Below are 15,559 nucleotides of genomic sequence, written 5' to 3' on the forward strand. Positions count from 1 at the left end.
GAGGGATCGTTTCCCAGTCACACAGGATGAGGAGGGATAGTTTCCCACGGTCACACAGGATGAGGAGGGATAGTTTCCCACGGTCACACAGGATGAGGAGGGATCGTTTCCCAGTCACACAGGATGAGGAGGGATAGTTTCCCAGTCACACAGGATGAGGAGGGATAGTTTCCCACGGTCACACAGGATGAGGAGGGATCGTTTCCCACGGTCACACAGGATGAGGAGGGATCGTTTCCCACAGTGACACAGGATGAGGAGGGATCGTTTCCCACGGTCACACAGGATGAGGAGGGATAGTTTCCCACAGTCACACAGGATGAGGAGGGATAGTTTCCCAGTCACACAGGATGAGGAGGGATCGTTTCCCACGGTCACACAGGATGAGGAGGGATAGTTTCCCACAGTCACACAGGATGAGGAGGGATAGTTTCCCACAGTCACACAGGATGAGGAGGGATAGTTTCCCACAGTCACACAGGATGAGGAGGGATCGTTTCCCACAGTCACACAGGATGAGGAGGGATAGTTTCCCACAGTCACACAGGATGAGGAGGGATAGTTTCCCACAGTCACACAGGATGAGGAGGGATAGTTTCCCACAGTCACACAGGATGAGGAGGGATAGTTTCCCACAGTCACACAGGATGAGGAGGGATAGTTTCCCAGTCACACAGGATGAGGAGGGATAGTTTCCCACAGTCACACAGGATGAGGAGGGATAGTTTCCCAGTCACACAGGATGAGGAGGGATAGTTTCCCACAGTCACACAGGATGAGGAGGGATCGTTTCCCACAGTCACACAGGATGAGGAGGGATAGTTTCCCACAGTCACACAGGATGAGGAGGGATAGTTTCCCACAGTCACACAGGATGAGGAGGGATAGTTTCCCACAGTCACACAGGATGAGGAGGGATAGTTTCCCACAGTCACACAGGATGAGGAGGGATAGTTTCCCACAGTCACACAGGATGAGGAGGGATCGTTTCCCACAGTCACACAGGATGAGGAGGGATAGTTTCCCACAGTCACACAGGATGAGGAGGGATCGTTTCCCAGTCACACAGGATGAGGAGGGATAGTTTCCCAGTCACACAGGATGAGGAGGGATCGTTTCCCAGTCACACAGGATGAGGAGGGATCGTTTCCCAGTCACACAGGATGAGGAGGGATAGTTTCCCAGTCACACAGGATGAGGAGGGATCGTTTCCCAGTCACACAGGATGAGGAGGGATAGTTTCCCAGTCACACAGGATGAGGAGGGATCGTTTCCCACAGTCACACAGGATGAGGAGGGATAGTTTCCCACAGTCACACAGGATGAGGAGGGATAGTTTCCCACGGTCACACAGGATGAGGAGGGATAGTTTCCCAGTCACACAGGATGAGGAGGGATCGTTTCCCAGTCACACAGGATGAGGAGGGATAGTTTCCCACAGTCACACAGGATGAGGAGGGATAGTTTCCCAGTCACACAGGATGAGGAGGGATAGTTTCCCACAGTCACACAGGATGAGGAGGGATAGTTTCCCACGGTCACACAGGATGAGGAGGGATCGTTTCCCACGGTCACACAGGATGAGGAGGGATCGTTTCCCACAGTCACACAGGATGAGGAGGGATAGTTTCCCACAGTCACACAGGATGAGGAGGGATAGTTTCCCACGGTCACACAGGATGAGGAGGGATAGTTTCCCACAGTCACACAGGATGAGGAGGGATAGTTTCCCACAGTCACACAGGATGAGGAGGGATCGTTTCCCACAGTCACACAGGATGAGGAGGGATAGTTTCCCACAGTCACACAGGATGAGGAGGGATAGTTTCCCAGTCACACAGGATGAGGAGGGATAGTTTCCCACAGTCACACAGGATGAGGAGGGATCGTTTCCCACAGTCACACAGGATGAGGAGGGATAGTTTCCCAGTCACACAGGATGAGGAGGGATAGTTTCCCAGTCACACAGGATGAGGAGGGATCGTTTCCCAGTCACACAGGATGAGGAGGGATCGTTTCCCACAGTCACACAGGATGAGGAGGGATAGTTTCCCACAGTCACACAGGATGAGGAGGGATAGTTTCCCACAGTCACACAGGATGAGGAGGGATAGTTTCCCACAGTCACACAGGATGAGGAGGGATCGTTTCCCACAGTCACACAGAAGAGTAGGAAGGCAGTGCAGGGGTCCCCTGCGGTCATCTCCCTCCAAAACAGGTATACCGTTTTGGATACTGTTGGGGGAGATGGCTCACCAGGGGAAGGTGGCAGTGGCCAGGTTCATGGCACCGTGGCTGGCTCTGCTGCACAGGAGGGCAGGAAAAAGAGTGGCAGAGCTATACTGATAGGGGACTCGATTGTAAGGGGAATAGACAGGCGTTTCTGCGGACGCAACCGAGACTCCAGGATGGTATGTTGCCTCCCTGGTGCAAGGGTCAAGGATGTCTCGGAGCGGCTGCAGGACATTCTGGAGGGGGAGGGTGAACAGCCAGTTGTCGTGGTGCATATAGGCACCAACGATATAGGTAAAAAACAGGATGAGGTCCTACAACCTGAATTTAGGGAGTTAGGAGTTAAACTAAAGAGTAGGACCTCAAAGGTAGTAATCTCAGGATTGCTACCAGTGCCACGGGTTAGTCAGAGTAGGAATGACAGGATAGCTAAGATGAATACGTGGCTTGAGAGATGGTGCAAGAGGGAGGGATTCAAATTCCTGGGCCATTGGAACCGGTTCTGGGGGAGGTGGGACCAGTACAAATTGGACGGTCTGCATCTGGGCAGGACTGGAACCAATGTCCTAGGGGGAGTGTTTGCCAGTGCTGTTGGGGAGGGTTTAAACTAATGTGGCAGGGGGATGGGAACCGATGCAGGAAGTCAGTGGGAAATAAAGTGGTGACAGAAACAAAAGGCAGTAAGGGAGAGTGTACAGAACATGACCGGACAGATGGTCTGAGAAAGCAGGGCAAAGACCAAGGGAAGTCTAGATTAAACTGCATTTATTTCAATGCAAGAAGTCTGATGGGCAAGGCAGATGAACTCAGGGCATGGATGGGTACATGGGACTGGGATGTTATAGCTATTACTGAAACATGGCTAAGGGAGGGGCAGGACTGGCAGCTCAATGTTCCAGGGTACAGATGCTATAGGAAAGATAGAGCAGGAGGTAAGAGAGGAGGGGGAGTTGCGTTCTTGATTAGGGAGAACATCACGGCAGTAGTGAGAGGGGATATATCCGAGGGTTCGCCCACTGAGTCTATATGGGTAGAACTGAAAAATAAGAAGGGAGAGATCACTTTGATAGGATTGTACTACAGACCCCCAAATAGTCAACGGGAAATTGAGGAGCAAATATGTAAGGAGATTACAGACAGCTGCAAGAAAAATAGGGTGGTAATAGTAGGGGACTTTAACTTTCCCAACATTGACTGGGACAGCCATAGCATTAGGGGCTTGGACGGAGAGAAATTTGTTGTGTATTCAGGAGGAATTTCTCATTCAGTATGTGGATGGCCTGACTAGAGAGGGGGCAAAACTTGACCTCCTCTTGGGAAATAAGGAAGGGCAGGTGACAGAAGTGTTAGTGAGGGATCACTTTGGGACCAGTGATCATAATTCCATTAGTTTTAAGATAGCTATGGAGAAGGATAGGTCTGGCCCAAAAGTTAAAATTCTAAATTGGGGAAAGGCCAATTTTGATGGTATTCGACAGGAACTTTCAGAAGTTGATTGGGAGAGTCTGTTGGCAGGCAAAGGGACGTCTGGTAAGTGGGAGGCTTTCAAAAGTGTGTTAACCAGGGTTCAGGGTAAGCACATTCCTTATAAAGTGAAGGGCAAGGCTGGTAGAAGTAGGGAACCTTGGATGACTCGGGAGATTGAGGCACTAGTCAAAAAGAAGAAGGAGGCATATGACATGCATAGGCAGCTGGGATCAAGTGGATCCCTTGAAGAGTATAGAGATTGCCGGAGTAGAGTTAAGAGAGAAATCAGGAGGGCAAAAAGGGGATATGAGATTGCTTTGGCAGATCAGGCAAAGGTGAATCCAAAGAGCTTCTACAAATACATAAAGGGCAAAAGGGTAACTAGGGAGAGAGTAGGGCCTCTTAAGGATCAACAAGGTCATCTATGTGCGGAACCACAAGAGATGGGTGAGATCCTGAATGAATATTTCACATCGGTATTTACGGTTGAGAAAGGCATGGATGTTAGGGAACTTGGGGAAATAAATAGTGATGTCTTGAGGAGTGTACATATTACAGAGAGGGAGGTGCTGGAAGTCTTAACGCGCATCAAGGTCGATAAATCTCCGGGACCTGATGAAATGTATCCCAGGACGTTATGGGAGGTTAGGGAGGAAATTGCGGGTCCCCTAGCAGAGATATTTGAATCATCCACCGCTACAGGTGAGGTGCCTGAAGATTGGAGGGTAGCAAATGTTGTGCCTTTGTTTAAGAAGGGCGGCAGGGAAAAGCCTGGGAACTACAGACCAGTGAGCCTGACATCTGTAGTGGGTAAGTTGTTAGAGGGTATTCTGAGGGACAGGATCTACAGGCATTTGGAGAGGCAGGGACTAATTAGGAACAGTCAGCATGGTTTTGTGAGAGGAAAATCATGTCTCACGAATTTGATTGAGTTTTTTGAAGGGGTAACCAAGAAGATAGATGAGGGCTGTGCAGTAGACGTGGTCTACATGGACTTCAGCAAAGCATTTGACAAGGTACCGCATGGTAGGTTGTTACATAAGGTTAAATCTCATGGGATCCAAGGTGAGGTAGCCAATTGGATACAAAATTGGCTTGACGACAGAAGACAGAGGGTGGTTGGAGAGGGTTGTTTTTCAAACTGGAGGCCTGTGTCCAGCGGTGTGCCTCAGGGATCGGTGCTGGGTCCGCTGTTATTTGTTATTTATATTAATGATTTGGATGAGAATTTAGGAGGCATGGTTAGTAAGTTTGCAGATGACACCAAGATTGGTGGCATTGTGGACAGTGAAGAAGGTTATCTAGGATTGCAACGGGATCTTGATAAATTGGGCCAGTGGGCCGATGAATGGCAGATGGAGTTTAATTTAGATAAATGTGAGGTGATGCATTTTGGTAGATCGAATCGGGCCAGGGCCTACTCCGTTAATGGTAGGGCGTTGGGGAGAGTTATAGAACAAAGAGATCTGGGAGTACAGATTCATAGCTCCTTGAAAGTGGAGTCACAGGTGGATAGGGTGGTGAAGAAGGCATTCAGCATGCTTGGTTTCATTGGTCAGAACATTGAATGCAGGAGTTGGGATGTCTTGTTGAAGTTGTACAGGGCATTGGTGAGGCCACACTTGGAGTACTGTGTACAGTTCTGGTCACCCTATTATAGAAAGGATATTATTAAACTAGAAAGAGTGCAGAAAAGATTTACTAGGATGCTACCGGGACTTGATGGTTTGACTTACAGGGAGAGGTTAGACAGACTGGGACTTTTTTCCCTGGAGAGCAGGAGGTTAAGGGATGATCTTATCGAAGTCTATAAAATAATGAGGGGCATAGATAAGGTCGATAGTCAAAATCTTTTCCCAAAGGTAGGGGAGTCTATAACGAGGGGGCATAGATTTAAGGTGAGAGGGGAGAGATACAAAAGGGTCCAGAGGGGCAATTTTTTCACTCAAAGGGTGGTGAGTGTCTGGAACGAGCTGCCAGAGGCAGTAGTAGAGGCGGGTACAATTTTGTCTTTTAAAAAGCATTTGGACAGTTACATGGGTAAGATGGGTATAGAGGGATATGGGCCAAGTGCAGGCAATTGGGACTAGCTTAGTGGTATAAACTGGGCGACATGGACATGTTGGGCCGAAGGGCCTGTTTCCATGTTGTAAACTTCTATGATTCCATGATGAGGAGGGATAGTTTCCCAGTCACACAGGATGAGGAGGGATAGTTTCCCACAGTCACACAGGATGAGGAGGGATAGTTTCCCACAGTCACACAGGATGAGGAGGGATAGTTTCCCAGTCACACGGGATGAGGAGGGATAGTTTCCCACAGTCACACAGGATGAGGAGGGATCGTTTCCCACAGTCACACAGGATGAGGAGGGATCGTTTCCCACGGTCACACAGGATGAGGAGGGATCGTTTCCCACAGTCACACAGGATGAGGAGGGATCGTTTCCCACGGTCACACAGGATGAGGAGGGATAGTTTCCCACAGTCACACAGGATGAGGAGGGATAGTTTCCCACGGTCACACAGGATGAGGAGGGATAGTTTCCCACAGTCACACAGGATGAGGAGGGATCGTTTCCCACAGTCACACAGGATGAGGAGGGATAGTTTCCCAGTCACACAGGATGAGGAGGGATAGTTTCCCACAGTCACACAGGATGAGGAGGGATCGTTTCCCACAGTCACACAGGATGAGGAGGGATCGTTTCCCACGGTCACACAGGATGAGGAGGGATAGTTTCCCACGGTCACACAGGATGAGGAGGGATAGTTTCCCACGGTCACACAGGATGAGGAGGGATAGTTTCCCAGTCACACAGGATGAGGAGGGATAGTTTCCCACAGTCACACAGGATGAGGAGGGATAGTTTCCCAGTCACACAGGATGAGGAGGGATAGTTTCCCACAGTCACACAGGATGAGGAGGGATCGTTTCCCAGTCACACAGGATGAGGAGGGATAGTTTCCCACGGTCACACAGGATGAGGAGGGATCGTTTCCCACAGTCACACAGGATGAGGAGGGATAGTTTCCCACAGTCACACAGGATGAGGAGGGATCGTTTCCCACAGTCACACAGGATGAAGAGGGATAGTTTCCCACGGTCACACAGGATGAGGAGGGATAGTTTCCCAGTCACACAGGATGAGGAGGGATAGTTTCCCACGGTCACACAGGATGAGGAGGGATCGTTTCCCACAGTCACACAGGATGAGGAGGGATAGTTTCCCACAGTCACACAGGATGAGGAGGGATAGTTTCCCACAGTCACACAGGATGAGGAGGGATAGTTTCCCACAGTCACACAGGATGAGGAGGGATAGTTTCCCAGTCACACAGGATGAGGAGGGATAGTTTCCCAGTCACACAGGATGAGGAGGGATAGTTTCCCACAGTCACACAGGATGAGGAGGGATAGTTTCCCAGTCACACAGGATGAGGAGGGATCGTTTCCCACGGTCACACAGGATGAGGAGGGATCGTTACCCACAGTCACACAGGATGAGGAGGGATAGTTTCCCACAGTCACACAGGATGAGGAGGGATAGTTTCCCACAGTCACACAGGATGAGGAGGGATAGTTTCCCACAGTCACACAGGATGAGGAGGGATAGTTTCCCACAGTCACACAGGATGAGGGGGGATAGTTTCCCAGTCACACAGGATGAGGAGGGATAGTTTCCCACGGTCACACAGGATGAGGAGGGATCGTTTCCCACAGTCACACAGGATGAGGAGGGATCGTTTCCCACGGTCACACAGGATGAGGAGGGATAGTTTCCCAGTCACACAGGATGAGGAGGGATAGTTTCCCACAGTCACACAGGATGAGGAGGGATAGTTTCCCACAGTCACACAGGATGAGGAGGGATAGTTTCCCACGGTCACACAGGATGAGGAGGGATAGTTTCCCACGGTCACACAGGATGAGGAGGGATAGTTTCCCACAGTCACACAGGATGAGGAGGGATCGTTTCCCACAGTCACACAGGATGAGGAGGGATAGTTTCCCACAGTCACACAGGATGAGGAGGGATTGTTTCCCAGTCACACAGGATGAGGAGGGATAGTTTCCCACAGTCACACAGGATGAGGAGGGATCGTTTCCCACGGTCACACAGGATGAGGAGGGATCGTTTCCCACAGTCACACAGGATGAGGAGGGATAGTTTCCCACAGTCACACAGGATGAGGAGGGATAGTTTCCCACAGTCACACAGGATGAGGAGGGATAGTTTCCCACGGTCACACAGGATGAGGAGGGATAGTTTCCCACGGTCACACAGGATGAGGAGGGATAGTTTCCCACGGTCACACAGGATGAGGAGGGATAGTTTCCCACAGTCACACAGGATGAGGAGGGATCGTTTCCCACAGTCACACAGGATGAGGAGGGATAGTTTCCCACAGTCACACAGGATGAGGAGGGATAGTTTCCCACAGTCACACAGGATGAGGAGGGATCGTTTCCCACAGTCACACAGGATGAGGAGGGATAGTTTCCCACAGTCACACAGGATGAGGAGGGATAGTTTCCCACGGTCACACAGGATGAGGAGGGATCGTTTCCCACAGTCACACAGGATGAGGAGGGATAGTTTCCCACAGTCACACAGGATGAGGAGGGATAGTTTCCCACAGTCACACAGGATGAGGAGGGATCGTTTCCCACAGTCACACAGGATGAGGAGGGATAGTTTCCCACAGTCACACAGGATGAGGAGGGATAGTTTCCCACGGTCACACAGGATGAGGAGGGATAGTTTCCCACAGTCACACAGGATGAGGAGGGATCGTTTCCCACAGTCACACAGGATGAGGAGGGATAGTTTCCCACAGACACACAGGATGAGGAGGGATAGTTTCCCACAGTCACACAGGATGAGGAGGGATAGTTTCCCACAGTCACACAGGATGAGGAGGGATCGTTTCCCACAGTCACACAGGATGAGGAGGGATCGTTTCCCACAGTCACACAGGATGAGGAGGGATAGTTTCCCACGGTCACACAGGATGAGGAGGGATCGTTTCCCACGGTCACACAGGATGAGGAGGGATCGTTTCCCACGGTCACACAGGATGAGGAGGGATAGTTTCCCACAGTCACACAGGATGAGGAGGGATCGTTTCCCACAGTCACACAGGATGAGGAGGGATCGTTTCCCACGGTTACGGTCACACAGGATGTTATTTGTGCCTTTGATTCGGACCGTTTCAGCACTGTGGGAGGGGCTGAAACCTGATTGGAGGGATTCAAACACGGAGTTGTGGGAAAGTTGGGCACGGATTTTGGAGGCGACAACACGGTCAAGGACTTTGGAGAGGAGAGGAAGGTTAGAGACGGGGTGGTGGTTTGCAGGGACAGAGGGGGTCAAGGGTGGGTTTTTTTGAGGAGGGGGTGATGAAGGCAGATTTGAAGGGGAGGGGGAAAGTTCCTGAGGAGAGGGAACCGTTTACAATATCAGCTGACACGGGGGCCAGGAAGGCAAGTTGGGTGGTCAGCAGTTTGGTGGAAATAGGGTCGAGGGAGCAGGAGGCGTCTTTTGGTCAAGAACCCAAAGGTCTGGCCCAGACCAACTGAACCCAATAAACCAAAGGCCAACCAACAACCCCAAGAGTTGGCCCAGGGCAACCGAACCCAACAACTCAGTGGGGGGCGACTGTTAGAGACAATAATCTGGGACAAAATTAATTGGCACTTGGAAAAATATGGGCTAATAAATGAAAGTCAGCACGGATTTTTTTAAAGGAAAATCATGTTTGATTAACTTGATTGCATTCTTTGATGAAGTAACGGAGAGGGTTGATGAGGGGAGTGTGGTTGATGTTGTGTATATGGACTTTCAAAAGGCGTTTGAAAAAGTACCACATAATAACTTATTAGCAAAATTGAAGCCCATGGGATTAAAGGGACAGTGGGCAGTGTGGATACAAAATTGGCTAAGGGACAGAAAGCAGAGTAATGGTGAACGGTTGTTTTTCAGACTGGAGGGAAATATACAGTGGTGTTCCCCAGGGGTCAGTATTAGGACCACCTCTTTTCAATATATATTAATGACCTGGACTTGGGTTTCGAGGCTATAATTTCAAAGTTTGCAGATGACATGAAACTCGGGAATGTAGTAAACAATGTGGAGGATAGTAACAGACTTCAGGAGAACAGAGACAGACTGGTGAAATGGGCAGACACATGGCAGATAAAATTTAACGCAGAGAAGTGTGAAGTGATACATTTTGGTACGCACATAAGAACATAAGAAATAGGAGCAGGGGTAGGCCATTCGGCCCCTCGAGCCTGCTCCGCCATTCAATAAGATCATGGCTGATCTTCAACCTCAACTCCACTTTCCCCCCCGATCCCCATATCCCTTGATTCCCCTAGAGTCCAAAAGTCTATCGATCTCAGCCTTGAATATATTCAACGAATCAGCATCCACAGCCCTCTGGGGTAGAGAATTCCAAAGATTCACCACCCTCTGAGTGAAGAAATTCTTCATCTCAGTCTTAAATGGCCGACCCCTTATCCTGAGACTATGCCCCCCTAGTTCTAGACTCTCCAGCCAGGGGAAACAATCTCTCAGCATCGACCCTGTCAAGCCCCCTTAGAATCTTATATGTTTCAATGAGATCACCTCTCATTCTTCTGAACTCCAGAGAGTATCGGCCCATTCTACTCAATCTCTCCTCATAGGAAAACCCTCTCATCCCAGGAATTAATCTAGTGAATCAATCCTCCTTAGATACAGGGTGGTGCCAGAGGACTGGAGAATTGCAAACTTTACACCCTTGTACAAAAAAGTGTGAGAGGATAAACCCAGCAACTACAGGCCGGTCAGTTTAACCTCGGTGGTGGGGAAACTTTTAGAAACGATAATCCGGGACAGAATTAACAGTCACTTGGACAAGTGTGGATTGATTGGGGAAAGCCAGCACGGATTTGTTACAAGCAAATCGTGTTTAACCAACTTGATAGAGTTTTTTTGATGAGGGGAATGCAGTTGATGTGGTTTATATGGACTTTCAAAAAGGTAAGCTTGCTATTAAGATTGCAGCCCATGGAATAAAAGGGGGCAGTAGCAGCATGGATACAGAATCGGCTAAATGACAGGAAACAGAGTAGTGGTGAACGGTTGTTTTTCAGACTGGAGGGAGGTGTACAGTGGTGTTCCCCAGGGGTCGGTGCTGGGACCACTGCTTTTCTTGATATATATTAATGACTTGGACTTGGGTGTTCAGGGCACAATTTCCAAATTTGCAGATGACACAAAACTTGGAAGTGTAGTGAACAGTGAGGAGGATAGTGATAGACTTCAGGAAGATAGGCATTCTGGTGGCATGGGCGGACACATGGCAGATGAAATTTAACACGGAAAAATGTGAGGTGATGCGTTTCAGTAGGAAGAACGAGGAGAGGCAATATAAACTAGAGAGCACAATTCTAAAAGGGGTCCAGGAACAGAGAGATCTGGGGGTATATGTGCACAAATCGTTGAAGGTGGCAGGACAGGTTGAGAAAGCGGTTAAAAAAACATAGGGGATCCTGGGCTTTATAAATAGAGGCAGAGAGTACAAAAGTATGGAAGTCATGATGAACCTTTATAAAACACTGGTTCGGCCACAACTTGAGTATTGTGTCCAATTCTGGGCACCGCACTTTAGGAAAGGCCTTAGAGAGGGTGCAGAAGAGATTTACTAGAATGATTCCAGGGATGAGGGACTTAAATTACGTGGATAGACTGGAGAAGCTGGGATTGTTCTCCTTGGAGCAGAGAAGGTTGAGAGGAGATTTGATCGAAGTGTTCAAAATCATGAAGGGTCTGGACAGAGTAGATCGAGAGAAACTGTTCCCATTGGTGGCTCAAGAACCTGAGGGCATAGATTTAAGGTGATCGGCAAAAGAACCAGAGGAGACATCAGGAAACATTTTTTTACACAGTGAGTTGTTATGATCTGGAATTCACTGCCTGAACGAAAAAATTTACAACGCTGTGGGGAGAGAGCAGGGGAATGGGACTAATTGGATTGTCCTTTCAAAGAAGCAGCACAGGCACGATGGGCCTCCTACTGTGCTATTCTTACTATCAACTCAAATGGCTGGTCCATTAAAGATGATTAAAGATGATTTCGCAAGTGCGTCAGAACTACCAAAAGGAGTGTGAGGATGGTGACAACAAGCAGGTCAATATGGAGCTCGATTCCTCCTGTTTACCTCTCCATGTCCTTCTACTTTGACCGGGATGATGTTGTCCTGCGTCACTGTGCTGAGTTCTTCAAGGAGAAGTCACATAAGGAATGGGAGCGTGCTGAGAAACTGCCGACAATCCAGGAGCAGCGTGGGGGCCGAGTCATCCTGGAGGACATCAAGAAGCCAGAGCAGGACTGAGTGGAGCAATGGTCTGGTCTGGTGGCAATGCTCTGCACAAACTGTCCACTGACAGCACTGACCCTCAGTTGGGCGACTTCCTGGAGACCTACTGGGTGAACAAGTGAAGATGATGAAGGAGCTTGGAGATCACATCACCGATTTTCATTGGACCAATAAGGGTGGAACTGAAAGGAGCCAGTGTCTCCCGAGAGAAAGAAAAACAAACAACACAAAGGGCAATCCCATCACCCTCTACTGCCCCCCGAGAGACCCCCATCACTGGGGGGGGGGGGGAACAGAGACCCCCGTCACTGGGGAGGGGGGGGAGGGAACAGAGACCCCGGTCACTGGGGAGGGGGGGGAGGGAACAGAGACCCCCGTCACTGGGGAGGGGGGGGAGGGAACAGAGAGCCCCGTCACTGGGGAGGGGGGGGGACGGGCAGAGACCCCCGTCACTGGGGAGGGGGGGGGGGGACGGGCAGAGACCCCCGTCACTGGGGAGGGGGGGGGGGACGGGCAGAGACCCCCGTCACTGGGGAGGGGGGGGGGGGAGGGAACAGAGACCCCCGTCACTGGGGAGGGGGGGAGGGAACAGAGACCCCCGTCACTGGGGAGGGGGGGAGGGAACAGAGAGCCCCGTCACTGGGGAGGGGGGGAGGGAACAGAGAGCCCCGTCACTGGGGAGGTGGAGACCCCCGTCACTGGGGAGGGGGGGGGGGGGGACGGGCAGAGACCCCCGTCACTGGGGAGGTGGGGAGGGAACAGAGACCCCCGTCACTGGGGAGGTGGGGAGGGAACAGAGAGCCCCGTCACTGGGGAGGTGGGGAGGGAACAGAGAGCCCCGTCACTGGGGAGGTGGGGAGGGGACAGAGAGCCCCGTCACTGGGGAGGTGGGGAGGGGACAGAGAGCCCCGTCACTGGGGAGGGGGGGGGGGGAGACACCCGTCACTGGGGAGGGGGGGGGGGGGACGGGCAGAGACCCCCGTCACTGGGGAGGGGGGGGGGGACGGGCAGAGACCCCCGTCACTGGGGAGGGGGGGGGGGAAGGGCAGAGACCCCCGTCACTGGGGAGGGGGGGGGGGGGGAAGGGCAGAGACCCCCATCACTGGGGAGGGGGGGGGGGACGGGCAGAGACCCCCGTCACTGGGGAGGGGGGGGGGGACGGGCAGAGACTCCCATCACTGGGGAGGGGGGGGGGGAGGGACGGGCAGAGACCCCCGTCACTGGGGAGGGGGGGGACGGGCAGAGACCCCCGTCACTGGGGAGGGGGGGGGACGGGCAGAGACCCCCGTCACTGGGGAGGGGGGGGGGACAGGCAGAGACCCCCGTCACTGGGGAGGGGGGGACGGGCAGAGACCCCCGTCACTGGGGAGGGGGGGGGGGGACGGGCAGAGACCCCCGTCACTGGGGGGGGGGGGGGGGGGGACGGGCAGAGACCCCCGTCACTGGGGGGGGGGGGGACGGGCAGAGACCCCCGTCACTGGGGAGGGGGGGGGGACGGGCAGAGACCCCCGTCACTGGGGAGGGGGGGGGACGGGCAGAGACCCCCGTCACTGGGGAGGGGGGACGGGCAGAGACCCCCGTCACTTGGGAGGGGGAGGGGACGGGCAGAGACCCCCGTCACTGGGGAGGGGGGGGGGACGGGCAGAGACCCCCGTCACTGCGGAGGGGGGGGGGAACGGCAGAGACCCCCGTCACTGCGGAGGGGGGGGGGAACGGCAGAGACCCCCGTCACTGGGGAGGGGGGGGGGGAAGGGCAGAGACACCCGTCACTGGGGAGGGGGGGGGGGGAACGGCAGAGACCCCCGTCACTGGGGAGGGGGGGGGAAGGGCAGAGACCCCCATCACTGGGGAGGGGGGGGGGGGACGGGCAGAGAACCCCGTCACTGGGGAGGGGGGGGGGACGGGCAGAGACTCCCATCACTGGGGAGGGGGGGGGGGACGGGCAGAGACCCCCGTCACTGGGGAGGGGGGGGGGGGACGGGCAGAGACCCCCGACACTGGGGAGGGGGGGGGACGGGCAGAGACCCCCGTCACTGGGGAGGGGGGGGGACGGGCAGAGACACCCGTCACTGGGGGGGGGGGGGATGGGCAGAGACCCCCGTCACTGGGGGGGGGGGGGACGGGCAGAGACCCCCGTCACTGGGGGGGGGGGGGACGGGCAGAGACCCCCGTCACTGGGGGGGGGGGGGGGACGGGCAGAGACCCCCGTCACTGGGGACGGGAGGGGGGGGGGGGACGGGCAGAGACCCCCGTCACTGGGGAGAGGGGGGGGACAGGCAGAGACCCCCGTCACTGGGGAGGGGGGGGGACGGGCAGAGACCCCCGTCACTGGGGAGGGGGGGGGGACGGGCAGAGACCCCCATCACTGGGGAGGGGGGACGGGCAGACACCCCCGTCACTGGGGAGGGGGGACGGGCAGAGACACACGTCACTGCGGAGGGGGGGGGACGGGCAGAGACCCCCGTCACTGGGGAGGGTGGGGGACGGGCAGAGACCCCCGTCACTGGGGACGGGAGGGGGGGGGGGGACGGGCAGAGACCCCCGTCACTGGGGAGGGGGGGGGGGGGGACGGGCAGAGACCCCCGTCACTGGGGAGGGGGGGGGGGGGACGGGCAGAGACCCCCGTCACTGGGGAGGGGGGGGGGGGACGGGCAGAGACCCCCGTCACTGGGGAGGGGGGGGGACGGGCAGAGACCCCCGTCACTGGGGAGGGGGGTGATGGGCAGAGACCCCCGTCACTGGGGAGGGGAGGGGGGGGGGACGGGCAGAGACCCCGTCACTGGGGAGGGGAGGGGGGGGGGGACGGGCAGAGACCCCCGTCACTGGGGAGGGGAGGGGGGGGGGACGGGCAGAGACCCCCGTCACTGGGGAGGGGGGGGGACGGGCAGAGACCCCCGTCACTGGGGAGGGGGGGGGACGGGCAGAGACCCCCGTCACTGGGGGGGGGGGGGACGGGCAGAGACCCCCGTCACTGGGGGACGGGGGACGGGCAGAGACCCCCGTCACTGGGGGACGGGGGACGGGCAGAGACCCCCGTCACTGGGGGGACGGGGGGGACGGGCAGAGACCCCCGTCACTGGGGAGGGGGGGGGGACGGGCAGAGACCCCCGTCACTGGGGAGGGGGGGGGGACGGGCAGAGACCCCCGTCACTGGGGAGGGGGGGGGACGGGCAGAGACCCCCGTCACTGGGGAGGGGGGGGGGACGGGCAGAGACCCCCGTCACTGGGGAGGGGGGGGGGACGGGCAGAGACCCCCGTCACTGGGGAGGGGGGGGGGACGGGCAGAGACCCCCGTCACTGGGGAGGGGGGGGGACGGGCAGAGACCCCCGTCACTGGGGAGGGGGGACGGGCAGAGACCCCCGTCACTGGGGAGGGGGGGACGGGCAGAGACCCCCGTCACTGGGGAGGGGGGGGGACGGGCAGAGACCCCCGTCACTGGGGAGGGTGGGGGACGGGCAGAGACCCCCGTCACTGGGGAGGGGAGGGGGA

General features: G+C 55.0%; 1 protein-coding gene across 1 annotated transcript in view; it reads right to left on the reverse strand.

The window, feature by feature from the left end:
• The window catches only part of LOC137301970 (zinc finger protein 665-like), a 33,833-nt gene extending 21,661 nt beyond the window's left edge, over positions 1 to 12,172 (reverse strand). Inside the window, exon 1 of the mRNA XM_067971687.1 lies at positions 11,911 to 12,172. The gene's annotated coding sequence lies outside the window, so the exon portion shown is untranslated. The remainder of the gene's footprint in view (positions 1 to 11,910) is intronic.
• Between the last annotated feature and the right edge of the window lie 3,387 nt (positions 12,173 to 15,559).

This window comes from Heptranchias perlo, chromosome 35 (genome assembly GCF_035084215.1).
Source record: "Heptranchias perlo isolate sHepPer1 chromosome 35, sHepPer1.hap1, whole genome shotgun sequence".
NCBI lineage: Eukaryota > Metazoa > Chordata > Chondrichthyes > Hexanchiformes > Hexanchidae > Heptranchias > Heptranchias perlo.